Below are 23,866 nucleotides of genomic sequence, written 5' to 3' on the forward strand. Positions count from 1 at the left end.
CAAAAAAATCTTCGTCTTTGCTTTCGTAACTTGGATTTTTTGTAAGTAGGGACTTTTGTATGTCGAGGTCCCACTGTATATATATATATATGTGTGTGTGTGTGTGTGTATGTATGTATGTATTAGTGCACAAGAGGTGAAAGATGCCTTAAATCTGTAAAAATGGAAAAACTGCTTGTTTATGCAGGATAACCGCAGAGAAGCTGAAAACAGGAGGACGAAGGATGATAGAGGCCTTAAGAGTTGTTTTTAGCATAGTTTAGAGAACAGAGGTGGTACCAAGTGATTAGAAAAAGGCAATTATGATACCAATATATACAGACATACATATTATATATATATATATATATATATATATATATGATATATATATATATATATAGTATAATATATATATATATATTATATATATATATATATATATATATATATATATATATATATATATATATATATATATATTAGGAGTTGTGAGCAACAAGGTCGGGTGCAATATAAATAAAGACTGTTTAGCCTACACTGAATTTTAGTAGGAATTCATGGCAACCAATGCTTAACCGAGTCAAATATAGGCTAGCCTAAGTCAAAGGACTCCTAGTGTAGCCTATACCAAACAACACCCAGTGTAGCCTATGCCAAACAATACCCGGTGTAGCCTGTGTCCAGCACCACGTGTAGCATGTGCATGTGTCCAACAACACCCAGTATAGCCTGTGTCTAGCACCACGTGTAGCATGTGCATGTGTCCAACAACACCCAGTATAGCCTGTGCCCAGCAACTACCAGAGTAGCCTATGTCAAACAACTCCCAGTTCAGGACTTGTAAAGCTTTGGAAAAAAAACAATTTAAATGTCATAATAGGCAAGACTAATAATGGCAGCAGTAGTCAGATAAGGCAAGCAGCATATAAAAAGAGTTACCAACAAGCAAAGAAAGGGCAAACACATCAAACAAGTGAACCTAAGAAGGGTAAACTTATGTACTGCAAATGCATAGAAACCCCAGAAGAAATTTAACAAAGCATTCTGTAGCCTATATGTGGTAAAGAGCATTATTGCAATGATTGGGACAGGGCCCTGTGTCAGGTAAGAACGTTGCAAAATGGTACCTACAGACAAGGTATTCAAGAGTTACATTAGCACAGACATATAAATTATAGGTTCATCACAACTTAAGTACAGTATACCTAGTGGTGGGGAAATAGGCTAGTTTCCATTGACAATAGTCAAAGGCATGGGACACCTTTTTGGGCCTAGATGGGTTAAGGTGAAAAAAGTAGACTAGCATAGTATATGAAAGACCATCTTTCTTCTTCCACAGGTAAAACTTCAGTACAGATTAATGAAATAACAAACTTATGCCACAATGCCCTACCTACAGTTAAGCCTAACTAGTACAATATGCATTTTTCATGTCACTGAAGTACGTCACTTAAGAAATCTCCAAGCTTCCTACAGAGGTTCATGATATAAATATCATTAAGCAAATATTCAATAACTTCAGAGTGGAAACTGCTGAATGTATTTCAAACACTGCAATATATATTGCATTGCTGTTATAAAACTAGTTATTTAATTTTTGGCAATAATTTTAGCTCTATTTAATGAATGAATAAATTTGATTATTCATCAGAGCTGGTAATATTGTGTTTTTGTTATACCTGTAGTTGTTCCCCTCAAAGTTACTGTACCATCAAGAGAGGGTTTTTTTCAAAAAGGTCTGCCAGCATCATAACAAAAGGACTCAAATTTTCTGATGTACATTAAGAGTAAATGTTAATCATTACTACCCAATGACAAAATAGTGATACTGATGGTGGATGAAAACTCACTCAATACCATATTTTCATTATAAAGGCAAAAATATTGTTGGTTCAGCCATTATGTTGAACAGGTAGTCTAAATTCAAGTAAGTTGCACAATTTCCCAATTAAAGCATAAAAGCTGATGGTCTGCACTGCACACTGAAGAAAGTAATTATGGCCTTGGAAAAAATAATTTTTACCGTGTTTTGCATTGTAACATCATAATGCTATCATTGGGGAAGCAATGTCCTATTTTTCCCAGCATTCCACCGCTGTCTATAGTGTATCCTCACCCATTTCAGAGTAACAAATGCCTTTTTCGTGTTGTTCCAATAAAATTGTTAAAATATATCAGGAACAATTGGCTTGGCAAGTCAACTGGGCGTGACGTCGGTTACGTATGATTTTATACATCTTTTATGCTAAATTTTATAATGACAGCTAAATTTTATATTAAATGTTTTATACTGTATTTATTTTGTCGAATATGGTTATCATTAAGCTATATATTGTAAATGAATTTTTTTAAATACAGTTTAGCTTGTAAGACCCAGTATGTTGGCTGTCGAATACAAGTATAGACTAGATAATCAGTCAGTTTGAAGTACGAGTATTGTTCGACAAACGACAAAATTTTCTCGAAAATTTCGTTCGGAAAACGGAAAGTTCGACATAGAAACGTTCGACAAATGAGGTACCACTCTATTTATCTAGCTATCTATCTATGTCTCTCTTTTTACCCTTTGGCGTGAGAGAGAGAGAGAGAGATTTCAGTATCCTTTTGTAGGGTATTTGACCACCAAGAGGCAATATTTATTTGACCACAGTGTGGCAACATGTACCCTTGTGGGCAGTATAACTGACAGATTACGCTCCCCTGAATGCTAAATACATAGTAGTACAGTATTTAGTGACGAAAATAATATGAAAATACAGAATATTGCAGAAAATGATTTTTTTTATTGTGATCCTCACCCTTCATATATTGAGTTCCGTGGGGAATGTTCAGCAAGAAATTTAAATTTAACTAGATTTTTAGCGAAAGCTCCCGTTGTTTAACCAAGGCCACCGAGAATAGGAGGAGGCCTGTTCGATGTGACGTCATGACATGATGACGTCGACCCTGGTAGTCCGACTCTCCGACGCGACGACTGGCGGCTCACGTCCGATTCTCCTTCCACTTCCCGACCCTTACATCACTTGGACACGAGGTATTTTCGTGGTTCCATTGTTTTATTTATGAACTGGAACATAAAACTTATATGGCATCATGAAGTAGCAAGCCATGGGTACATCTAGTGTCCTTTTCTGACGAACTTACTGTGGTAAGGAGATAAACTCGGCAATAACTTCACTGCAACAGGTATTACCTATTTGACTTTTCTCTCTGGATGACTTTTGACTGCAATAGAAATACAGTCTGCCTTCAAGGTAGGAGTTGTGAGCAACAAAGTCAGGTACAATATAAAGAAAGACTGGTTTAGCCTACATTGAATTTTAGTAGGAATTCATGTCAACCAATGCTTAACAGAGTCGAATAGGTATAGGCTAGCCTAAGTTAAATTCTCAGTGTAGCCTAGCTAGTGGTGGGGAAATAGGGGTAAGTTTCCATTGACAATAGTCAAAGGCATGGAACAAACCTTTTGGGCCTAGATGGGTTAGGGTGATAAAAAGTAGACTGGCATAGTATTCTAAGGGTTACAGGTTTAAAAGAAGAGCCTATATTAGAAATGTCACTAACCTAACCTAACCTATCCTCATTGCATCACTAGGTTTCAGTGCTCATATATATACGTTAAAATATTTAAAGACCATCTTACTTCTTCCACGGGTAAAACTTCAGTACAGATTAATGAAATGCCATACTTGGCCACAATGCCCTACCTACAGTTAAGCCTAACTGTACAGTACAAGCATTTTTCATGTCAATGAAGTACGTCACTTAGGAGACCTCAAGATACCTACAGAGGTTCATGATACAAATATCATTAAGCTGATAATCAATAACTCCAGAGAGCTGATACTACTGAATGTATTTTTAACACTGCAATAGCCTATATATTACATTGCTGTTATAAAACTATTATTTCATTTTGGCAATAATTTTAGCTCTAGTTATGACTGAGTAAATTTGATTATTCATCAGAGCTGGTAATATTGTGTTTTTGTTAAACCTATAGTTACTGTACCATCAGGAGAGAGTTTTTTCAAACAGGTCTGCCCAGCATCATAACAAAAGGACTCAAATTTTTTATGTACCTTAAGAGTAAATGTAAATCATTACTACCCAATGACAAAATAGTGATACTGATGTTGGATGATACTCACGTACTTAATACCACATTTTCTTTATAAAAGCAAAAATATTGTTATTTCAGCTTTTGGCTATAGTGAAGCTGCAACAGGTGCATTTTACTTTGTTGAACAGGTAAAGTTAAGTTGCACAAATTCCCAATTAACCCTCTTACGCCGAAGCCCTAAAAATCAAAACCTCTCCCGTATGCCGGGTCCGGTTTGGAGTGAGCGCGGAAGCGGAAAAAATAATTTCTTCAAAAAATCACAGCGCGCTTAGTTTTGAAGATTAAAGAGTTCATTTTTGGCTCCTTTTTTTGTCATTGCCTGAAGTTTAGTATGCAACTATCAGAAATGAAAAATAATATCATTATCATATGTAAATAATGCCATATATGGTAGCGAAAAAAAAAAAATCATACATTGTATTCAAATCACGCTGTGCAAAAAACGGTCAAAGCTAACAAGTTATTTTTCGTTGTATTGTACACTAAATTGCAATCATTTTGATATATAATACATTGTAAAACAATAAAAGCAAAACCGGAAAAATATTATTATAAAAAAATGATGTATGAATTCGTAACGCGTGGACGTAAAAATTTTTTTTTTTCAAAAATTCACCGTAAATTTAAATATTGTTCTAGATACTTCCAATTTGTTTCAAAATGAAGACAAATGATTGAATATTACGATACTGTAAGAGTTTTAGATTAGAATTGCAGATTTCGACCATTTCAGACGAGTTAAAGTTGACCGAATGTCGAAATGTTTATATATATATTTTTTTATATGCACATATTTCGAAGATGGGAAAAGCTACAACCTTTAATTATTTTTATGTATTTTTTCATGAATTTGCGCACATTTTGATATATGAAACTCTATAAAACGGCTAATATGAAAAGGAGCAAATATTAGGATAATGCGATGTACGCATTTCGGAGACTTGCGGCCGCGAATCGGCGCGCGGAGGGAAGTAAATATATTTTTCAAAAATTCACCATAAATCACAATATTGTTCTAGAGACTTCAAATTTGTTTCAAAATGAAGATAAATGACTGAATATTACTAGGCCGTAAGAGTTTTAGCTTACAATTGCGTTTTTCAACTATTTCGGTAGAGTCAAATTTGACCGAACGTGGTTTTTTTCTATTTATGTGATTTATATGCAAATATTTCAAAAAAAAAAAGAAAAGCTAACACCTTCAATCATTTTTAGTTGTATTCTACATGAAATTGCGCACATTTTCATATATAAAACTTTATGTAACAGCTAATTTTAAATGGTGCAAACATTTCGACAATTGCACAAAAAAAATTCTGATTTTTTCGGAAGAGTTACCGCGCGGACGTAAGGAATTTTTTTTTTTTTCTTAAATTCACCATAAATTGAAATATTGTGGTAGAGACTTCCAAGTCGTTGCAAAATAAAGGTAAATGTTTGAATATTACTAGAATATAAGAGTTTTAGCTTACAATTGCGTTTTTCGACCATTTCGGTAGAGTCAAAGTTGACCGAAAGTTGAAATTTTTGCACTTAACGTTATTTATATGAAAATATTTCAAAACTGATAAAAGCTACAACCATGGGTGTTTTTTTAGTTGTATTGTGCATGAAATTGCGCACATTTCCATATATAAAACTTTATGTAACGGCAAATTTAAATGGTGCAAATATTAGGACAATCGCACAAAAAAAATTTATCGAAGAGTTACTGCGCGAACGTAAGGAAACTGTTTTTTCATAAATTCACCATAAATCGAAATATTGTGCTAGAGACGTCCAATTTGTTTCAAAACGAAGGCAAATGATTGAATATTACTATAACATAAGAGTTTTAGCTTACAATTGCGTTTTTTGACCATTTCGGTAGAGTCAAAGTTGACTTAAGGTTGAAATTTTTGCACTTATCGTTATTTATATGAAAATATTTCAAAACTGATAAAAGCTACAATCATGAGTATTTTTTTTGTTGTATTTTACATGAAATTGCACACATTTTCATATATAATACTTCATGTAAAGGATAATTCAAAATGGTGCAAAAATTATGTCAAAGTGACGAAATAATTTTTGATATGTGCACTGATACTTTTTAGTGCGATAAGAAAGAAATTCGCGCTTGTGCGCCTGCTTAGCGATTGTAAACAAAACAACGCCTTGATCCGTTGAACTTCCAGCATCCCCCAAGGCGCGTGATTCAAAAGTTTTTGGCTGGTAGGCCTATAAGTATTATTCCGCGAATTTTAAAAAAAACTTTTTTGAGTCTACGTATGATACGTCCATTCGGCATACGGGAGACATTTTGACTCGACGTTTAATACGTCCATTTGGCGTAAGAGGGTTAAAGCATAAAAGCTGATGTTCTGCACTGCACACTGAAGGTAATTATTTGCTTAGAAAAAATAATTTTTAACGTGTTTTGCATTGTAACATCATAATGCTATCATTGGGAAAGCAATGTCCTATTTTCCCAGCAGCTGTCTAAAGTGTATCCTCACCCATTTCAGAGTAACAAATGCCCTTGTTCGTGTGTTTCAGTAAAATTGTCAAAATATATCAGGAATAATTGGCTTGGCCAGTAAGTTATAAATAAAACAATGAAGTTACCTCAGTTTGATGTCAATAATTTGGAAAATGAAATTCATTATGCACCATTCAGCCCTTTGAAAAACTTCATGATATAGTGTTTACTCAATGAACATTCTCATAAACTATCATTAAAAGCATTATCTCCCTACACCTTTGAGAAACAAAATGTTCATTTAGTTTTACAAATATCCAACGAATATATCGTTCAAGCTTTACTAACTATTGGAAAAAATCACTCCCTTTTATTCAGGATGCAAATGTAAAAATTTTACATTTGGTCGACAATCATGAATTTAAATGTCAAAAGGTAAATACTAATAGATAAGCTGCCCAATAAGTAATGAAGGTTATAGTACAGAAAACGGAGAAATTAAGAATATGGGTTTCTACCAACGTTTCGTTGAGTAATTGTTGTGTTGTTCAAGAACATAGCTATTGTAGCCAAAGAGAAAGTTAGAAAATTTAAATACCAAATAATGACTGTATGTAAGAGAGAATTATTTCATTCACATATAGTAGAAAGAACCATGTTTTTTTGTCATGTAAACCCATGCACTGCTGTTTATTCTTTGGTAGACTGTATTGTAACTAAACAAAATGTTTTGGTTCTGCCTTTTATATTAATCTTACAATTGTGTTTCGAGTAGGTATTATTTGGTGCACACTAATTAGTGTAGACGAGAAAATAAGTAAATCAATAACTGGCAGACCAAAAATGATAGATTTTGCCGAGGGTTTGCTCAGATTTCTTTCGTCTGGCAGCGTAGTCAGTGCTAGGAGCTCGGACTACCTGTGCTTACATCACAAAACATCGAACAGGCCTTCTGTCTCGGTGGTCTTGGTTTAACCCAACTAGGTGAGGGTGAGGGATGAAACAGCAGTCCTGGTTTGGTATTCAAATTTCAGTAATTCTTTTTCGCTAGTAGTGGTAACAGTGTTCAACTTGCTTTGACTTGACCTTGTGTTTTTTTTATTATTATTATTCTTGGCAATGGACCACGATCTTGGGTTTGTATTTTGGTAGATTTAAGCCCTTATTCCGCAGCGAACTAGACTATGCCAGTTGACATTTTTCTATACAGTTTTACCTCCCGAACAAGAATATAAGATATTTTTTCAGCCGGCTGTAATGAATGTGTAATTTACCTTTTAACTCTCTCCTACGGTAAGGGGGACCGATGGGAATGCGGGGTTCTGGGTGGAGTAAAACACTTGGGCGAATTATGCCGTCCAACTGTATCCTACGGTAAGGGGGACCGATGGGAATGCGGGGTTTTGGGTGGGGTAAAACACTTGGGGGAAGGTTTTCTAGTGTTATTGAGTCATTTTCTCTTATTTATGACATTTGAAACACGAAATACAAGCTTAAATAAAGCGATAAATAAACCAATAATAGAGCCATTACATAGCCAAAATCCACTTATTGCTACTGCTATTATGACGCCGAATCCTACTGCGCATGCGCCGAGATATGAGGGAGCTTTTAGTTCAGACACAAACTTCCTAAGGAGATAAATGATGGGGATTTTGTAGGGGGTTATATGTATTTAACCAATTATGTTGCATTATTAACCCTACGTTGCAATAGGAGGTTTTTGGGGAGGATTTATGCATTGTTACATATTCCTTTTCCTCATTTGTTTTGTAATTGTGTAATATTATTTCAAGCTTTTATTTCTGTTCTCTTTATCATAGTATTGCTTAATATGTGCCCCGACTTGTTCTCACTTCATAATGTTGCCTTATATATCTTACAATATTACGTTCCAATTGAGGGCAGGCCACTGAAAGTCTCATGAGGGGTGGGACTAGAAGGCGGTTTTAGGACGTTTCGAGACCTTTCTGTCAATGACGTGAAATTGATGGTATTACATTTTTTGTGAAATTGGTATTACATCTTTTCATTTTACAGGCATTCCAATTTACACGCATTTTTTCTCCCTTCTTTTTTCTATATTCACCTTTACATGCCTGTCTGACCCATAACAATTTCTTGTTCTATTAGGTTAAGTTGGTTAGGTTACGATCCTAACCTCTATTTTACACTTCTAAGATTACCTTCCTTTATGGGGGGTTACGGGGGTCCAGACCCCCCCTCCCCGGTCAGGCAAGATGTTCTACTAGGTTAGGTTAGGTTAGGTTACGATCCTAACCTATATGTTACACTTCTAAGATTACCTTCCTTTAAGGGGGGTAAGGGGGGCAGAGGGCCCCCCCCCATGGTCAGGCAACATGTTCTACTAGGTTAGGACAGGTTAGGTTACGATCCTAACCTATATATTACACTTCTAAGATTACCTTCCTTTAAGGGCCCCCCCCGGCCAGGCACATGTTTTTACTAGGTTAGGTAAGGTTTGGTTAGGTACGATCCTAACCTGTATTTGTTTATACTTCTAAGATTACCTTCCTTTAAGGGGGTTACGGGGGCGGAGCCCCCCCAGTCAGGCAACATGTTCTACAAGGTTAGGTTAGGTTAAGTCGGTTAGGTTACGATCCTAACCTATATGTTATACTTCTAAGATTGCCTTCCTTTAAGGGGAGGGTACAACGGGGGCGAAGCCCCCCGGTCAAGTAACACGTTCTACTAGGTTAGGTTAGGTTACGATCCTAAGCTATATGTTACACTAATAAGATTGCCTTCCTTCAAGGGGGGTTAGGGGGGGGCCGAGCCCCCCCAGTCGGGTAACACATTCTACTAGGTTAGGGTAGGTTAGGTTGGTTTGGTTACTATCCTAACCTATATGTTACACTTCTAAGACTGCCTTCCTTTAAGGGGGGCTATGGGGATGGGGGAAGCCCACTGGTTAGGTTACACAATTTTTACAATTGTCCTCAACATTTCTTGTTATGTTCAATCACCCCCTGAACTGGCCACTCAGATCCTTGAAACATGATAATATTCTATTCATTATTCACTAAAATGGTCTTAGACTTGTACTTGATATTTTATACTTAAGTACCAGATGTAAAAAACTGTGTATAGATATATAATATATATTTTCATGTATGTATGGATTATTAGCTCTTATGTAAAATATGTGTTCCTACAGTAAGGTTTCATTGCAATATTTTTTACTTTAATAATAATACACGATAACTTTGGTTTCATAAACATAAAAGAAGCTATGTTTGTACGATTTCACTCAACATTTGTCAAGTTCAATTACCCCCAAACAGGCCTCCCTCATTTCCTATATTGTCCGCCCATCCCAGTACAGTGTTTGTGGTTTTTTTTTCACAAACGTGAATATTTACCCCCCACCCCATCCTCCTACCCTGTTTTCACCCGTCTGGTCTCCACCCTCCCCCCCCCCCCCCCCCCCCCCCCCCCCCCCCCCCCCCCCCCCCCCCCCCTTCCTCCTGACAAACTTGCCAGCGTCTCACTTCACTTATCAACCAGCCAGATGGCGGAAGCACTCCCAGGCACCTCCACCTCCTCCGGGTCTCATTACTAACTCGACTCTGCCCCGTACATGTGTTAACTGTTTCGTTAGTTATAAGGACATTTCAGCCCATTACTTGGGGGAGTATGAAAGGTTGGTAATATACTGTCAAGATCATGGCAGTGGCATACTTTAAAATCCACTTCCACGACCCCAAGACGAGGCTCCATGCCATCGTGAAAGCGGCTGCTGAACTCTATCCTCCACCCCTTTAACCCTCTTACGCCGACTGGACGTATTTTACGTCGACATTTTTTGTCTCCCGTGTGCCGACTGGATGTATTTTACGTCGACTTACAAAAGTTTTTTTTTTTTAATTTGCGGAAAAAATACTTATAGGCCTACCAGCCTAAAACTTTTGAATCACGCCTTGGGGGATGCTGGGAGTTCACGGATCAAGGTGTTGTTTTGTTTACAAACGTTACGCAGAGGCGCGCAAGTGCGAATTTCTTTCTTGCCGCACTAAAAAGTATCTATGACACATCTCGGAAATTATTTCGTCACTTTGACATAATTTTTGCACCATTGTAAATTAGCCGTTACATGAAGGATTATATATGAAAATGTGCACATTTTTATGTAAAATACAACAGTAAAATACTCATGATTGTAGCTTTTATCAGTTTTGAGATATTTTCATATAAATAACGATAATTGCCAAAATTTCAACCTTTGGTCAACTTTGACTCTACCGAAATGATCGAAAAACGCAATTGTAGCTAAAACGCGTATATTCTAGTAATCTCAATCATTTTCCACCCTTAATTTTGCAACTAATTGGAACGTCTCTAGCACAATATTTCGATTTATGGTGAATTATGAAAAAACTTTTTCCTTACGTCCGCGCGGTAACTCCTCCGAAAAAAATCATACATGCGATTGTGGTAATGTTTGCACCATTTTAAAATTAGCTGTTATATAAAGTTTTATATATGGAATTGTGCGCAATTTCATGCACAATACAATTAAAAACAACTCATGGTTGTAGCTTTTGAATCAGTTTTGAGATATTTTCATATAAATAACGATAATTGCCAAAATTTCAACCTTCGGTCAACTTTGACTCTACCGAAATGGTCAAAAAATGCAATTGTAAGCTAAAACGCTTATATTCTAGTAATATTCAAGCATTTACCTTCATTTTGTAACAAATTGGAAGTCACTAGCACAATATTTTGATTTATGGTGAATTTATGAAAAAAATAATATTTCTTTACGTCCGCGCAGTAACTCTTCCGAAAAAATCATACGTACGATTGTGGTAATGTTTGCACCATTTTAAATTAGCTGTTACATAAAGTTTTTATATATGAAAATGTGCGAAATTTCATGTAGAATACAACAAAAAATAATTGAAGGTTGTAGCTTTACTCATTTTTGAAATATTTGCATATAAAAAAAGCACGATAAATAGAAAAAAAAACCACATTCGGTCAACTTTGACTCTACCGAAATGGTCGAAAACGCAATTGTAAGCTAAAACTCTTACAGTCTAGTAATATTCAGTCATTTATCTTCATCTTGAAACAAATTCGAAGTCTCTAGCAAAATATTTAGATTTAAGGTGAATTTAAAATAAAATCTTTCCTTCCCTCCGCTCGCGGATTCTCCGCCACAAACCTCCGAAATACGTACGTCCCATTCTCGGAATATTTGCTCCGTTTCATATTAGGCATTTCATAGAGTTTTATATATGAAAATGTGCGCAATTTTATGTAGAATAAAACGAAAAATATTTGAAGGTTGTAGCTTTTCTTATTTCCGAAATAATTGCATATAAAATATATATATATATAAAAAAATTCGACATTCGGTCAAATTTAACTCGTCAGATATGGTCGAAAACTGCAATTGTAAGCTAATACTCTTACAGTATAGTAATATTCAATCATTGTCTTCATTTGGAATAGAAATTGGAAGTCTCAGGACAATATTTAGATTTAATGGTGGAATTTTTGAAAAAAAAATTTGTTTACGTCCGCGCGTTACGAATTCATGCATTATTTTGTGACATTACTACGAAAAAAAAAGTAACTTGTTACCTTTAACGTTTAGCGCACAGTGCCATTTGAATACAATTATATATGAAATTTTGTTTTTGCGCTATCATATATCGCATTATTTATATATGATAATGATAATTTTTTTCATTTCTGATGGTTGCATACTAAACTTCAGGCAATGACAAAAATGGAGCCAAAAATGAACTCTTAATCTTGAAAACTAAGCGCGCTGTGATTTTTTGAAAAAAATATTTTTTCTGCTTCCGCGCTCACTCCGAAACCCCTCCGGCACACGGGAGACAATTTTTTATTTACCGCTCCGGCGTAAGAGGGTTAAGATAAGGTTCCTAATCTTTATGTACTTTGTTATATTGTGTTTTAGTGTTCCAAAGGTTCAGTGCTTTTGATGTCGGTGATATTTATTGGGAATTATTTACCACCATATCCCAGTGTGGCTTTACCAACTTGTACCTCTGCCTTCCTCTCCCGGTACCCCCCCCCCCCCCCCCCCCACCCCTTTACCGTACATATGGTTCCCTGTTAGTTAACGTATCCCACACCCCCTACCAGCATTCAAATGTGGCGGTTTGTTTACGTTTCATGGCCCCGAACCAACACTTCGAAGATCGTTCATTCGAAGTGGACTATGGCAATTGACGTTTTTCTGTTATTTTTCTTACCTCACAAGAGTTTAAGGTAATATTTTTCCGGTCGACTGTAACTAATCTGTTATTTACTTTTAAACTCTGTAGTTGGTACATTGTACCCCTTGTACTGTCATGTAGTCTTCAGAGGTAAATTACGGTTTAATTACAGTCGACAGAATAAATATTACTTTAAATTCTTGTTCAGCAGGTAAAATAGCATAGGAAAACGTTAACTGCCATAGTCTACTGTACTGCGGAATGCGGGCTTAGAATTACCTGTATTTTAGTTATGGATCTGTCTGAGAGTATAACATCACAATGTTTCTAATTTATACCAATCACCACTTGGGTAGATCTATATTACTATGCCGCGGCATCCTAGACTATGGCAGTTGTGGTTTTTCTTTGCAGTTTTACCTCCTGAACAAGAATTTTAAGTAATATTTATTCGGATGACTGTAATTAACCCCCAGGGGCTCGAACTAAATGTCATGGGAGAATTTTTCCCCCACCAAGACATTAAGATAAGAGAATGATAATACAACTACTATACATATGCACTGTTGTCAGTCTTCTTATCTGGAGATGGGTTGGAGAATGGTACTGTGTCATAGTTGGCACAGTGGGTATGAAGACTACTGATGTTTACGCTGCCTGGGAATGGGTAGGCCTGTCCTACTTGCTATTGCATGATATTCCTTGTGTGTATGGGTCTTATTACTGATGAGGCCAGGTGATGTCTTCCCACTGGGAGGCAATTGAAGTGCTGATTTCCATTTTTAGTGGTAAGGTACGATGGCTCAAGAAAATCCCTGGTACTCAGTTCGTTTCTTTATTACTCATTGCATCATGCCAAATTTCTCCCAGGCCTAGTCTCCTGGACTTGGTTAATTTACCTAGTCTTCAGAACTCCTGGACTAGATCCCTGGAAATATTCCTTTTATTTGATTTTTGATTTCCAGAAAACATACAAGTGAGTAGTTTAAAAAAAAAAAAAAAAAATTTTATATTGAGAGACCTCAAAAAAATACATCAACTACATACTATGGGAATTGCTTTTCCTTCATAATAGGATAAGTATCAAACTTGGAGCAGACCTGGAATCAATTAATTTACATTAAGGTGTAAATCATTTGATACCGTACTCCACACAATACTAAATGTATGTACACAATATATGTCAATGGATAAGGCTACCTGAAAGATTTCTGAGAAAAACTTAAACTAAAATGAGGTAAAATTAAGCTAAGGTGCCTTTCAACAGGATATAGTCTAGCCTAGGCCTCTTCAGAAATCGTTAAGGGTAGCCTATGCAAAGTTTACATGGCTGACTTTTGACTAGGTTACAATAGGCCACAAAGTTAGGTTAGGTTTAATGAGGGTATAGGCTAAGTCCTATGTAATTAAGTTTTCCATGGATTTATATGCATATATAGCCTAACTATATTTAAAATTAATAGTCATAATTACTCATTCAAACAGGATTAGTCTAGGGTAGGCCGCCTTAAATTACTGTATAGCCTAGTCTAAGATCATGATCGGCAGTGGAAATTTCCATGAGAGAGGTAGGGGTAACCCCAAGATGCCCTGTAGGACGGCCATTTTGTGGTACCCTTTGGCACTGGTATTTAAAAAAACTTAATGCAAACAACACTTATAATCACTTTTTTAATGTTTTACAAGCCTGTCAAACGCTAAGTTACAACTCAAACTAGCACAGCAAAATCTCATGACAACTAATGAATGCGAAGCATCTTTCACGACAATGAAAGCATTCCACGTTAAGGCGTTGCAATCACGTTCGACTGGGCATGCAACTCTGCACTTGAATCCTCGTCTGCTGCTGTTCTTTCATGATAGTGATCTGTTCCAACTAATGAACTAACGGCAATATTACGACTGTAAAAGCTTACATTGCAAGGGATAGAGAATAATTTGTATTAATAATTTGGTAAAATAGCCAAAATGAAGGGTGGACCGGTTGACGTCCTTCTCACACCTTCGAGAGCATTTGTGATCCTTCCATGTTTTGCTAGTGTTACCAAAAAGCAGACGAAAGATTCAGGACAGCGCTCCCATCCTCAAAGTGAAAGAAAATCAAAACAAGGGACTGGCCACACTGCTACGCACACCACGTCCGCAACAAAAACGAAAACATTTTACAGTTCCAATCACTCTAACAACAGTAATGTAAAGATATTAGAGGAGGATGATGAATCAATTCCTAAATAAGTCACTAATAATTAAAGGAATATTTTTTTCATTACATAAACAGCAAAATTCATTTGAGGCCTCAATTCCTGGTGGCTTTCGTATTCGTGGGGACGAAGGATGCGGAATGTTTATATAGAAATACCTCATGGTGTGTTATATTATTTAAACAATTGTTGTGATCATTGTTTTGAATGGTCTAATGAGAATATGGAGAAACTGATAGCGTACCGTAGTAGGAGAGAAAAAGATTGACAATGCAGCAAAAGCTTAGAGAGAATGCAAAACTATATCTAGTAGTTCTCTTAGACTAGAACCCTCTCAAGATAGGGTAGTGTAGTATATTATCTTTTGATGATATGATTACTGTGAAATTTATAGTGGAATTTTTTTGTAATAAAGTGGACTTGTTACTGAATAACATTTCTACATCAGGCAACTTAGTTTAAGAATCTGCACATGGCAGTTACTGCAGAGACCAGTAGCAACAAAGATGGCGCCCAGTGCTGGGCCATGAACTGTGTTCCATACAGAAACAGGATCATATTTCACTAGATGGTAACAATTTATAACTGTTGAAACAACCTCAAGTAAACGTGTAAGATCACAGTCAACATGCAGTCAATTACATGCCTGCTTTTTGAGCTAATAAAATAATGAATGTAGTGATAAGGTTTTTATTAAAGCATATTTGACATTAAATGCATGTAGCCTGATAAATTAGCATGCAGGTTGGTACAGTCAATCTATATAACCATGGTTAAGTCTACAATTTTCCCTATTACTATTACTACAATGTACCTAGTATCATGAAGCCTAGCCCTAGGCCTGCTGCAGTTTTAAGTGTTAATGAAGCATTATACTGTTATTTACTGTCATCAGTAAGTTCTCAAACCTCCTTGTATGTAGAGGACTCTGAGGAATTTGATCTGCCAGAACACGAAGTCAATAAGCTATTCTTCAATTTTAACTGTCATTTTTACCCTATACTTCAAATTTATACTACATTATAGCTTTGAAAGTAAAGTGTAGCAACTAGCTAGCCTACAAGTAAACTTTACCAATAAACTATAGCCTACAAGTAAACTTTACAAACTAGCCAGTCTACCAGGGTTGATCATCAGATAGCCAAGGGTAGCCTATATAGCCTAACCTTAGCTTAGCAAAGATAGTCTAAGGCCGGCCACTCACGTCAGATGGGATTTGTCATGCCTGATCGAAATGGGGGTGGGGGGGGGGGGTTTAAGCAAGTTTGAATGTGAGTGGGGTGTTTTTTTTAGTCAGGTCAGATCTGATCAAGCCCGGCAGTCAAGCGGGATCGATAAACCTGACAGTTGAGGTTTGAATGAGCAACTCGGTCAAATAGGGGTTTTTCAGATTAAGTCGTACAGAACCGATAGTTTGACCATGAGTGTCGTCCTGGTGAACTAGGAGGTTCATTTACCAAGAAACGGCACAGAAGAGGATATCGTTCACCTTGTCAGACTTTCGATAGATAAAGAGTTCTGGACGGGGTTCTTCAAGATTTATAAGTCGTAGCAATGTCTGTGGAATATAAAAAGTAAAGAATATTCTGACAAACACAAAAGAAATGTAGCTTATCAATCGATATTTGAGAAACTAAAGAAAACATTTCCTAATGCAACAAAAGAAATGGGGAACAAGAAGATAAATAATAAATATAAATCCTTCATATCAGAAAGAATTAAGGAAAGTGAAGGCATCTAAGAAATCAGAAAGTGGTGCATAAGACGATTTGTCCCTTAGACATGGTATATACATATTTTTGTTTTATTTTCTTTACATACTGAATTTTGTAAAATTTTATATAATTGCAATTTACCTTGTAAGTGTAAACAAAATTAAATTACATAAAAGTTTCATTCACCACAGTGTTATTGGGGACTGAAGGATGTAGCATATATATATATATATATATATATATATATATATATATATATATATATATATATATATATTATATTACCATATATATATATACATATATATATATATATATATATATATATATATATATATATATATATATATATACATACATACATACATACATCATACATACATACATATATATATATATATATATATATATATATATATATATATATATAAATTATTATATATTGTTACTTTCAAAATGCATATGTCTCCTCTGTGACTATATAAAATGTTATGTAGAATTGTGCAACATTTTTTCAGATTCCTAGATAGCTTAGAGATAGGATGTTTAAAATGTGTGTTCAGATTTCGCATAACATAATGTAAAAGAATATATATATGACATAGAATGTAAAAAGAGAGAGATTTTCTTTGTCCATTTGAAACTACGATTGTTTCCCTATTATGTCAACACTGTGAGATTAGCTCTGTTTGCTTTCCTAATCTGTCAACACACTTGATAAGCAAGCTCGAATCTTCAATGTGTTTTGGGAATCTGTCATCAAGTGAGATAAGACCTTCTGCTTCGATCGATTGAGTAGAGTACATGTCTTATTTTTTTTTTTTTTTAACAGACTGGTCTTATACGTGTATGTCTTGCCGAGTACCATGTGCAGATTACACATTTTGTATAAATAGTTGCGTAAGATTTCGAAGCTTCTGGAAGCATTATTGTCTCAAAACGTTTTGTCATCTCCCCTGTCCAGTTTCCACAAAGGAAGAGATTTCATTATATCTTAGAACCGCGAGGCGTTCAGATCTCTCTCTCTCTCTCTCTCTCTCTCTCGTCTCTCTCCTCTCTCTCTCTCTCTCTCTCTCTCTCTCCATCGCATAGCACTTTTGATCTTTTAAGTAATGAAACTATTTCGTACTGTAAATTGGTCACTCGTAACTTGAGAATTTCATATTTGATATTTCTTAGAGTTTATTTAGTGTTATTAGTGTTTTTTGTGTAATCTGAAGAAACATTGTTTCGTAACGGCGCCTGGTTTTTGGTAAAGTGAAACAAGCCTGCAGCAAAGAAAGAAATTGGTATACCAAAAAGGTAAAGTGTTATATTTTTATTAGTTGCAACTATTATCTAATGGTTATGATGGTTTGGTAAGAAACTAATAACTGATAGGAACAGTGGTTAACTAATAACTAATAACTGATAGGAACAGTGGTTTGGTAAAAACTGATGGTTACAATGTTTTGAGTGAAAATTTTTTCACTTTTTACACATTGCAAATTTTTGTGTTTTGTGTTTGTTTCATTTTGTGCATATATGTTAATTTTCTTGTTGAAGTGTGCCTTTTTATTTTGATACTGTCCACATTTTTCTGTATTTTCATTTGCATTCACAATTTAATTGACTTAATTATTTTCATTGCTTAATCATTGCACATTTAATTAAATTTAACACTTGTGAATTAATTTACATTAACTTAGAATTCTTTTCAAGTTTTATTATTGCTTAGCACTTGTGAATTGATTTGAATTTCAATTGAATTAATTTTCTTGAATTTTGTGATAAATTAATTTTGATTTAATTTTACTTATTTAATTCAAGAATTAATTAAACTTTACTTTGTTTTCAAGTCACAGTAATTTTCCCTGATGTTGTGAATTTCACTTATAAACTTTGAGTTTAATAATAAATTTTTTGTATTTAACATTTTTATAAGTATTTCATTTCTAACCAGTATATTTGCATTTGATTATATTGATGATAGGTAGAAACATAGAGTGGTAATTGATCGGCTTTCCTTCAATTTACTTGAAGTGACTTAGAACCAGGGAAGTACCTAGACTTCTGAAATCAGGGAAATACTTAGACTTTTAAAGTTGTTGATGGAGTGATGCCCTTTGATTAATTTAATTACTTACAAGATTACCTCACACCTGTTTTGATGAACTTAGTCTGATTTTCTGCAATACTGGTAAGTTGTTAAGGGATCACTGTTGCCTTTAGAGTATTCAGTCGTTCAGTACCTGTTATGAGGGTTCAGGTGTCTGGCTTTTGGTGAGGAAATAATTGATGAATGGTAACCAGATACTTGGCACTTCGTAACAAAATATATATATATATATCTTTATATTATATATACTGGCGGTCCCTGGGTTACGACGGCTCCGGCTTACGACGTTCCGAGGTTACGATGCTTTTTCTTAAATATTCATTGAAAAATCCGCCCTGGGTTACGACGCTTGTTCCGAGGTTACGACGCTGACGCTTCCGACGCTCCGAGTTAACGACGCTTTTAAAAAACGCATACTATGATAAGAATCCTTTATAGTTTAGCACAGTATATTAATAAAAATAAGTTTTGGTTAGATTACAACAAAAATTAAATTTTTCAGGTTATGATGATTTTCGACACTTTTTATGTCGTATTATTTTAATTTTTTTAGTGACGCCTCATATGCGAAGCGAATGAATACACTAGCTTGGGATGCGCTGTTTATAACAGTCCAAAAGCACAAATAATGAAAAAATCATTGCTTGTTTCCAGTATACATAATTAACAAAAATTAGGTTTCTGGTTAGATTACAACGCAAATTTCCAAGGTTACGACAGTTTTTTTATGCTTTTTAACGATACCTCATATGCAGAACTAGTTTCTGAGCGGAGGGCGCATGAATCAATTTACGCTATTAAACTGTATGGTAACCATAGTCAAGGATAAGGAAGCATTCTCAAACAGTATACATATCCTTTAATACAAAACGGCAAAATATCATTGAAACATTATTTCACTTAAAGAATCCATTTATACTCAGACTTGGATATAAAAACCATAGTTTCTCTCTCTCTCTCTCTCTCTCTCTCTCTCTCTCTCTCTCTCTCTCTCTCTCTCTCTCTCTCTTTTTGTATTTTCCGACAAAAATAATCACTAATTAGTGTATTTTGATGTTTATTTTCATGACTAAATACATTTTTATAATACAAAAATGATTTACTAATTTTCAAAATATTTAATTTTGATTAATTACTGTATATAAGTAACTGTATTAGTAAGTTTTAATAAGTTGAAATATCACATAATAAAAATAATAATTCTCTCTCTCTCTCTCTCTCTCTCTCTCTCTCTCTCCTCTCTCTCTCTCTCTCTCTCTCTCTCTCCTACAAAGATGTATGTTTTTTTGTATGATAAATAAATGATTTACTATTTTCAAATATTAATATTAATTTATACAGCAATAATATCAATTCATTAAAGAAAATACCATAGTGAATTAGTAAGATTTTAGCTTATATATTTAAAAAATTATGGAAGAATGAAGGAAATCCCAGTCTTCTTTCAGTAACCTTTTCTCGAAATCCAGGTACTAAAACTGTCAGATATATCAAGTTCTGTGATAGCCAGGAGGGGAAAGAGCTGCTGTGTTGCAATCATGTGTTCATGAAATTTCCCCTCCCCCCCCCCCCCCTCTCTCTCTCTCTCCTCTCCTCTCTCTCTCTCTCTCTTTCCACTCTCTCTCTCTCTCTCTCTCTCTCTATCCTCTCTCCTCTCTCGCTCTCTCTCTCTCTCTCTCTCTCTCTCTCTCTTTCATTTACTGAGACTCGAGATTTTTTATGTACTTGTACTATTTGTTTTTAATACTTTCAAATAATAATAATAATAATAATAATAACTGTAATTACAAAATTCATATGTGATAGTATATTAAAGAAATACAATCTAAGAAACTAACACTATAATCATCATCTGATAGATTTGGCAGGTACTCAGACCCTTACTCTGAAAGACTATCATCTGACATGATACTGAAAAAAACATAAAATATCTACAATCAAAAGGGAAAAAGGTTTGGAATTCAAATCTACATGGTTTACGGACAAAATCGTGATCATCCTTCTCAGATAATAGCCTGAGGCGTATTGGCATGTGTTGGCCAGTACCCCTCCTAATATCCCATATGAAAATGACGCCACGACGTCCATCAGATGCTCATTGGCTAGAATGAATTGTGGGTGGAGCTTCAGGACCTCTCTCGTACACAATACTGTGTCTGGAAACCATGCAAGCTGAAGAAAACCGCTTTGCTTTTCGAGGAGGGATGTAAGACGTATAAGTGTATGTCGCGGTCTTTTATTACTGGACCGAAAAAGAGTATATGTGTACGTCCCAGTGCTGAAGGGGTTAACTCCAGCGGGGGGGGGAGTGATGTTGGGTTGTCTGTATCAACATCCTTTGAATTGAAAAATAAATTTAGTCATCTAGAAGACTTCTGTGAAACACAGAATTTTCCTATGAATCACACGACTGTATCCAAAAAATCAGTGCAGGATCCCGTAGATTTTCATAGAAATCATGCTATAATCAGTAATGATGAATTACGCCCTACTTCACACGCCGTAAATCTAGAATATCAGCCCTTTACATTGTTTTTTTATTCTGGTAGTCCACGTAATATCATGGACTTATGGACTCATCACTTGTTGTTTTTGAACTTCCCTATTGAGAGGTCCGGAGTATGAATTTTGGGCATTGGCAATAACGAACTGTGTTGTAGGCGTAACTCAAGTTCAGTACAATGTGGGTAAGCCCACGCTTACCGACACATTTATAGTTGTACAACACATTGATATGTATCCAGTCGTAATTGTAGGATATCCATCCATGTGCACTTAAAATATTATCCTAGCTCCTGCCAAAAATGGCGTGTTTATCAAAGGAAAATTCTATAAATCTTCGAACACATTAAAATCCGTTTTGGACAAAAAAAGACAGATAATCAAACAGTAACATACATAGAAGAACCAATCACCTGTCTCATGAATCATGACATTGTCGAAGCGACCCAACAGAACTCTTAAACACCCATAATGGCAGCTTGCATGCAATCTCTCGAGCCTAATGCACCCTCGTATATCTCAGTGCGTTAAGAAAACCATGCCAGGATCTGAAATTTTAATCCTTCCAGGCAATGAAAATTAATGGACTTTCCATGACATAAGCATTATACACTGTTGACTCACAGCAACAGGTTAACATTGAAGTCTGTAACCACTTGAATACCGATCTAGTATTCCACAAAAATCAACATATCGTGGATATGGAAGTGTATAAATACCGCATTCTTACCGTTGCTGAAATTAATCACGCTCAACCCGTTGTTGACGAATCCCTCTTACAATCTATCAAAAGTAAAATCAATAAAGACATTCAAGAGAGTGGGGATACAGAAGACATTTTTTGAACTTTTATCTAAATATGTTTTCTCCAATAGCGAGGAATATCTAGGGAAAACGGATGTCATTGAACACCAAATATGGATAAAAGACAAGCATAAAGTTATTTACGTACCTTTGTATCGACTCCCTATGAAATTTCAGAATGAAATTAATGATGAAGTTGGAAAGATGTTAGAAGAAGGAGTCATTAGGAAATCGAACAGTCCCCTATAATTTTCCTTTTATTGTCGTACCAAAAAAAGATCGGAATTGGAGAATTTGCATAGATTTCCGTCGCTTAAATGTGGAAATGATTCCCGATCGTTGTAAGGTGCCATGTACTGACGATAAATTATTGTTGTTAGGACAAAATAGATATTTCACCAGCTTGGAATTACTTAATAGCTTTCACCAGGTACCCTTAGCTAAGGAGAGTACCCCATACACTGCCTTCAGCACAGCCAGGGGACACTATGAATTTTTACGTATGCCTTTCGGCTTACGTTGCGCCCCAATTACATTCACCAGAATGTTTAATATAGTATTTGTAGACTTATTGGGTGATACCCTTCATGCCTATATGGACGATCTTGTAATCTTTTCTAAAATGTGAGTTTTTTAAGACAGTGTTTGTCTATTTAGGTTTTAGTTTTACAGTATCTAGTCAAGGTCTTTGGGTAGTCCACGATAAGGTGTCAGCTATCCGTAACTTTCCGGTACCTACTAATGTTAAGGGCATTCAACAATTTCTAGGGTGTTCGGGTAACTACAGGAAGTTTGTGCGCAACTATTCAATCATAGCAGCTCCTTTAACTGATCTTATGAAGAGGGGCATAGATTTTATATGGTCTGAAACGCATCAACTGGCGTTCGAAACCTTGAAAGAAAAAATGTGCAGTCACCTATCTTAAAATTCCCTGATTTCAGTAAGGAATTCTTTATCGATATGGTGATATTACAACATTGTGATCATACTACATTGACAGCCAATTTTCTCAGCAGTCTTAAAAGAATGGTAAATGATCTTTGCAGCATTTACTAAGGACAATGTGTACTATATGTAGAAATAAAAAAAATTATTTTGTAGACTGTAGTTTTTATACACTTGAACAATAAAGTTGACTAATTTGCCAACATTATGTGCCTTTCTTACCACCATAAATTTACAGGTTTACTCTCCAGAGGCAGAACAAATTATTGCCATTCTTTATTCATGGGTCAAACTGACAGGCAGTAAAATTTGACAAGAGTATGCTAAAATAAGTGTCATCTCCAATGCTGACATTCCATATAAGCTTGTTGCATAGTCATAATAATATTATAATAATAGGCTAGGTTTAATAGCCTGTTACCTGACAGCCAATATTTAATACAGTCTGTACAATCACTTTACTGGACTTGAACATTTTCTGTATCTGATACTATTAGCAGGATACAATCAATATTGTAGTTTGCAGGGCTGTATAAATCTTGTTGTTGCCAGTACAGATGTATATGCTGGCTTGCCCCATCCGGTTACTTCTTAAGGCCTGTCCACACGGTCAAGCTTTGCCCAACAAACCATGTTCGGTTATGACTTTTCCCTCTTCTGACGTCACATCAAACAAAGTTCATCGGGCAAAGCTCGACAGTGTTGATGGGGCTTTATCAGACTAAATCTGCTTTGGTAGCCACATTGTTGCCTCTTAACATATTCTGGACTTCAAAGTCTTTTGCAGAAACTTAACTCATGCATACCAGGAGGCTT

At 35.5% G+C, this 23,866-nt stretch overlaps 1 long non-coding RNA gene across 1 annotated transcript in view; it reads left to right on the forward strand.

Annotated features, from left to right (window-relative positions):
• The first annotated feature begins 2,950 nt into the window (after window positions 1–2,950).
• LOC135222791 (uncharacterized) overlaps window positions 2,951–23,866 on the forward strand; it is a 128,829-nt gene continuing 107,913 nt past the window's right edge. The window contains exon 1 of the long non-coding RNA XR_010316339.1: window positions 2,951–3,016. This is a non-coding gene — a long non-coding RNA (uncharacterized LOC135222791). The remainder of the gene's footprint in view (window positions 3,017–23,866) is intronic.

This window comes from Macrobrachium nipponense, chromosome 8, assembly GCF_015104395.2.
Source record: "Macrobrachium nipponense isolate FS-2020 chromosome 8, ASM1510439v2, whole genome shotgun sequence".
Classification (NCBI taxonomy): domain Eukaryota; kingdom Metazoa; phylum Arthropoda; class Malacostraca; order Decapoda; family Palaemonidae; genus Macrobrachium; species Macrobrachium nipponense.